General features: G+C 37.1%; 1 long non-coding RNA gene across 1 annotated transcript; it reads left to right on the forward strand.

Moving 5' to 3' along the window:
* Positions 1-3570: 3570 nt before the first annotated feature.
* Positions 3571-4572, forward strand: LOC149143729 (uncharacterized). Its single transcript, XR_016265177.1, has 2 exons — positions 3571-4095; positions 4224-4572. It is a non-coding gene; the product is annotated as an uncharacterized LOC149143729 (long non-coding RNA).
* Positions 4573-6515: the final 1943 nt, after the last annotated feature.

Here is a 6515-nt window from a genome sequence, read left to right on the forward strand (position 1 = left end):
AAGTACCATCAACCCTCCAGGCAGGTAACTGTCATCAACCCAAGGCATTCAAGCCTTTCACAATCCGGGCAGACAAGTACCATCAACCCTCCAGGCAGGTAACTGTCATCAACCCAACTATCTGCAACTGTCTGGCATGTTAAATTTCTCTTTTATTACTCTTTCTCAAAGTAATTTACACAATGAACCATATGAACATTATCATTAGCATAACAAACATGCATGTATACCATGCATTTACACTTAACCCCCAACATGGGTCCACAACATCAAGATTGATGGGAAACATATCCATCATACACATTGTATGCATGCAAATTTTCCAAATAGCATAATTCATGCATATCATATAACATCATTCTTTCTCATTTATAATTGCATTTCACATTGCAGAAATTTACGTGATGAGTTTTCTTGTTGCCATTAAGCTACCACTACTTAATCCCATCAGCAACGTTAGTTATAAATATGCATCAGTTAACACGTATTCCATTTCCAAGAATGTTCATGCATACAATATTGTCATGTATAAAAGCATATGCAAATACTCATTAATGTATAAATGTCAACAACAGTCGAGTTAATAATCTAAACATTTCCAATTTTGCCATAGTCTACTGCTCCAATTCAAATCATCATTAATGGAGTATTATCTCACGTTTACTATGGCTAGCTTGGGTCATGCATTGTTAATGTAATTAAACATAATATCTCTAATATACAAAGATCATAACTCTATATCATAATGACTAATCTTTGTGCATACCATTGCTTATCATATAAGCCTTCCTTTAATGTATGCAACCCATATTCCTTTCACTAGAATACTACCAGCATTTCTTACAATAAACCACATACCTCTTTCTTAAGGAAGTCATTTTAATCCTCATTTCTCTATCTTCCGATGTGAGGATTTCTCAAGATTCCCTTTCAAGAATTATTAAAGATGTCTATCTTTCGGCATAAAAACCAAGATACAAAAACAAGGTTTACTTATCCTTTATGCATCAAATCAAGCAATCGACACAGCTCTTCCAACAAGACAATCTCTCCAAGAGATTATTATTTTCAAGGAAGCTATCATGACCACTGTCTCTAAGTACGCACAGTCTCATAATTCCAAAGTCAAAATAACTACCAATATGCAACATGTGTTCTCCTAACACAATTACTTTACTTTAATGCACATAGTTCTTTTCATGAAACAAGTAAGGATTTTGGTTCTTGTATGAACACTATTCTAATGTGTCTTTAAAGGAAAGAACCTCTATTTCCATTTTCAAGAACTCTCATAAAATCCTTTATCTTCATACATGAAGTATGCATACTCTTAGAATGAGACTATATTTGTGTATATATGTAATATACTCTTTCCTCAAGAAGTTAGGAATAAATATCTATGTGCCTAGAAGCACATCCTTAGTTATCTTTTATCATGCATGTAATGCATAATCATTTCACTAGAACTTAGAGACTAACTAGAATCATAATGCAATTAGCATATATATATATATATATATATATATATATATATATATATATATTTCCCAAGAAGCTTTTATCAGATAAAGATACATATTTTAATTCAAGAAAACTTGACCACCTTCCATGCTATGTCCTCGGGACATTTATATGCCTCATCCTCTTCCTCAAGAAGATACTTGGCTATATTTAACAAGGATTTTATAGACCAGAGACAAGAATTTCACACACAAGACTCACGTGGAGTCTTTCTAATAGGAACTACCTATTTTCTTTACCAAGAAAACATACAAGATAATCAATCCTTAACTGCATGCCTTAACACATTTTCTTTACCAAGAAAATCTATAAAAGAACCATTCTTTTATTGCATGCATTCAAATACTTTCTCTACTAAGAAAGCATATAAAACACTCATACGTGTTCTTCAAGTAAGTGAACAAGACACTTATCTTATCCTTGGATCAACATGCATAACTAACAAGTTAAACCACCCTTACCGAAAGCAATGGCTCTACTTTATGCGATTAGAAGCATAATCTCCTAAGTGTCACACACGCACCAGAGTTACCACTTGATGCTAGACGCAACAACTATCATAACAGTACTATGTGTCTATTTCAGAACAATGACTTCAAGGAAGCATTACGAAAATCATTAACATCAATACACTATAGTTATCATTTTCCAACTCCTTAAGCATGGTCAAGGGAATACTCTCATGCACATCAAGCACTATCTAGTCATTTCCAGACTTAGAGTTTTCTGCAAGAATCTGATACCCAAGCTTGCTCTATCTGGTCATCACCAGGCTTAGCGATTTCTTTTCCCATCTCCGTCTGTCCCTACAGCACAATCTTCTTCCTTCTCCTTGCTTCCTTTTCCTTTCGAAGCATCTATGGTTGGGGAAGGTAATTAGAGTTTACTGACAACTGTATTAACACAGGTAGTTTATTTATGAATAATTATCACATGTAATTATACCATGAATGGGTCCTAGAAATGTTACCCACTGAACATGCCTCTACCCTTAACTTCACACTGGAATGCAGAAATCCATCATTCCCATAGTGGAGATAAATTCAACCATCATTTAATCGAGACTCCAATGTTTTTTTGTCTCCCAACAAGTAATGATTAACATCAGCACATACCATGCTAATGGATTTCAGTCAATTAGAGGGTAATCATCATTAAAACTATTAGGACATAAGCATATACTATTCATCATGCATTCTCATGGTGAATAAAATTAAGAACTCTTGTCGTGCACAACTGGAATATAGCACCGAGAGAGTAACAAAAATAAATTCTTCATACGCACATTTCATGCATGCGACATCAATCAACCTTCACTTGGTTACGATCTGTAACGATCTAGTTCAATTGAATTAATGCATATAAGTTCTATGGGTTAGTCATACAACACTAACCAATCTCAACCACCAATCGTCTTCATGCATCCATGACAAGACTGATTCAAAAGTTAGGTATGACAATTAAGTCTCGCTGCTGGACTCATTGCATGTTTTCAATATCTAAAGGGGTTCTTCTAATGTCCTTTTTAACAATTTTTCATCCTATGCAAGGATGTTCCCCATAATTTATATTCATGAATGACTCATTAAGTTTTGTTCATGGTAACTTCAATTTTGTTTAACGAATGTATCATTGTTATTACCATATTTGCAAGGTAAAAGTTGGTAGTTGATTGTCACTTTTCTCCCTGAGTGTTCAATATTGTTCATGATTGTAATGAGTATTCAATATTGTTCTTAGGTGCAACAAAAGTTTCATTGTCTTTTATCCTCATCAGAAATCCAACGTTATGAACGTAGTTATGCCACATCTTATTAACTACTTCTCAAAGAAGTCATAATCATGAATCACACCTGTCATGCCAAAATTAGTGTACGGCATAAATGAATATGCGTATGATTAAACTCATACCTGAGTTAATGCCTACTGATGGTGTACTTCAATATCCTTTCCGCTTACCAATTCCCAAAGGCACCAGTATTGCAACCTTTGGCTCTGATACCACATTGTCACGACCACATTCTAACTTATACCATAAATAAAAAATTTGTTGTTACCTAACCCCTACAAGTCACTTCCCACCGTGACCACAAGGGATTCGGCACCATGGTATAACATTATAATTCATGCGCAAAACTTATTTCACTTTGTATTAACAGGTTATGACTTACCAACATATTGGTTTTCACGCCTGTATAGTTACGTTACACCTTACTCGCTCCAGCACTTATGCAACAACCTTAATGTATTGAATACTTGTTCATTTAACACGGCACCAGGTGGTAAGCGGATGTTAATCCAGCTCATCCATCCTGTGGCCAGGTGGAAAGAAGCCATGTGATTGCCATGTGAACGTTCAGAGGGTTGTACATCTATGGTTTTCGCGCCAGCCTTCCCGCTCATACGAACGATGGCGATCACTCCATCTAATCGTAGGGCTCAGATTGGTTCAAGGGTTTGGCCGGAATCATATAAGCCACCGGGTTCTTCGGCCTCAGTTCATTTGCGTCCAGAGCGCACCTCAGCTCAGCAGAACTTCCTCCGCACCGCACCAGTTCTGCCACTCTCTCTCGGGTATGAACCTCTCTGTCCATAGCAATAATATACAGGTTTACAGTCCTGCACTTTGACAATTTATTATGTAGCTCATTGAACCTTTGCTTTCCTCTATTCCAGTTAACGATGGTGTATTTTCTGTGCAGGAGGGTTTGGACTTTACAGCTTCTACTGCCTGCAAGGAGAGTGTGCTGGTCCACGGTCATTCCGGGTGAGTCATCATTCTTGTAAGCGTTGTCATGTAGAGGGTATCTGTTGTTAAGTGGAATGGAGGTCTCCACAGGCCGAAACGAGACTTATGTCTTGTTATTCATGTGTTCTCAGGTCTGGATATTATTGTTCAAGCCCTGGTTGCGATTTACAGGCGGCCCCTCCCCATGCCGGACCTGTATCTCGTGAAACCCTGAGGGTTTAGCTATGTTTGTTTACGGCTACAAGCCATTTGTAAATCTATGTAAATGGGTACTTGGAACTGAGTTCAAATCTCTGTTTCGATTTGATACAGTTAATTCAGAGTTCATATATTCAAGTATTTTGCATGTTTAATAGAACCCTTATGTTACTGTTTCTGTTACGCCTTCTATTGGGCTATAGTCCCTCATCGGGCTCCTGAAGCAAATATTGTGAATAGTTTACCTGTGTATTGAACATCTTATGCCCGGCTACGGCCTCTTAATGGATTAACGTTGATTTTGTTATTACACTGCTGACTATATCTATGCAGCTTCTGTTTATTTGATGTTCAATTTAATGTTCTCATTCATACGCTAGTGATATTCCACGGGGTTTACCCAACTGTCTGTTACCACGGTTTAATATGGTCATGCGTATGAAGTTAATGCCCTATGGGCTTACCACAGTAAAGGATTTGTTCTGTTTCGAACTTGGTATGATTGCCGACTCTTTAGTTTGAAGTTATTCTATATGGCAAGACGCTCCAGTCTTTTATAAGTAGCTATATTTAATATGCATCAGTAGTCGAGCTACCATATGGTTCAGGTTTAGTATTCGAGTTCATTACCATATTTCATGTCCTCTTTAATGCGGCTGTAGGGTTAAGGCTTGCATTCGAATTAATGAATGCAAGTCGAACCCTTTTCGCCACACACAGGGTTATATACTTGTGACCCGTGATATCTAAGCCTGGTAAAGGCATATTGTTTAATTTCCACAGTTTCTATATCATGTTAAATTCATATCAATGTTCTGCATGTAACGTTAATACTCATCTTGTACAGCTATGTGATATTTTCTATGGTTAAACGTTCCGCTGGGTTTTAACTGTGAGCATAACCCTCACGGCCATTCCGAATACTTTTAGTTTCACAATGTTATTGTTTATTAAAGGCCTTCGGCCCTTCACTATGGTTTCCATGAAGTATCTTTGTGACTCATACAGTAATGACACCCGTCTGAGCACCGTTTCATGACTGTTTCTTTTTATTATTTAAGAACTGTAACTTTCTGAGACGGGTTATTTGACCACGTTCGTAGCCAATGGTTCCATACCTGCATTCATACATTTCTATTCATTAATGTACTCTGCGGTCTCTTAACCGCTTCAGGGTTTAGTCTTAATCTGGCATTTTCTTTAAATACTCTAGTTTCTACAGCGATGAATTTAATCACGAAAACTAGTTCTACAGGATAGACTATATGCATTAACCATATATAACCGCTACAACTATCATTGTTTAATGTCTAAAAGGATTAATAGATAACTGTAGCATCTAAGAACCAGATAAAGAAACATAAATACCTGAACCTGTCTGTATGCTATCTTCACCTGTTACTCAAGTCAGAGTTCTTTAGGAATGCATACCTGGCAATCTGCTACCGTCGTGTCTTCTTCAGGAATTCACCTGCAATGATTTTGCTCTTATCCTCCCAACCTTGAGATCCACTTCACACTGGATTCTCCCCCCGAGCAGTCTTGCAGGCCTACAGCCCTCAACAAGACACATGCACTCCTGTGCTGGGTTATCTGGTCTCTACCAGACTTAACCTCTTTCTCAGGTTATCTGGTCTCTACCAGACTTAACCTCTTTCTCAGGTTATCTGGTCTCTACCAGACTTAACCTCTTTCTCTGTCTGCTCTCTCCTGGAATTCTTCTCTCTGCCTGTTCCCTAACCATTCTCCATTCACCTTCTTCTTGTTCCCCTGTTAGGGTGCTCGCTGATCCATTTAACCAATGCCAAGAATTAGTTGTAACTGATATGTAATTTAAAATTACTTTTACGCAGGTTTGATTAACTGATTGGTAATTTAAAATTACCTTACGTGGGGTTAATCACAATAGGTATATTACACATATCTCATCACTCACTTTGTAAGTAATCTGCTTGCATCTAGAATGATCTTGTGTAATCATCTTTTCAAAATACAGTAGGGGATAAACATATTTTAGGAAAAGAATAAAGAAAGTTTTTTTTTTTAT

The sequence above is a fragment of the Pinus tabuliformis genome, chromosome X, assembly GCF_031772625.1.
Source record: "Pinus tabuliformis cultivar Carrire ecotype Pingquan chromosome X, CPIR1, whole genome shotgun sequence".
NCBI classification, from domain to species: domain Eukaryota; kingdom Viridiplantae; phylum Streptophyta; class Pinopsida; order Pinales; family Pinaceae; genus Pinus; species Pinus tabuliformis.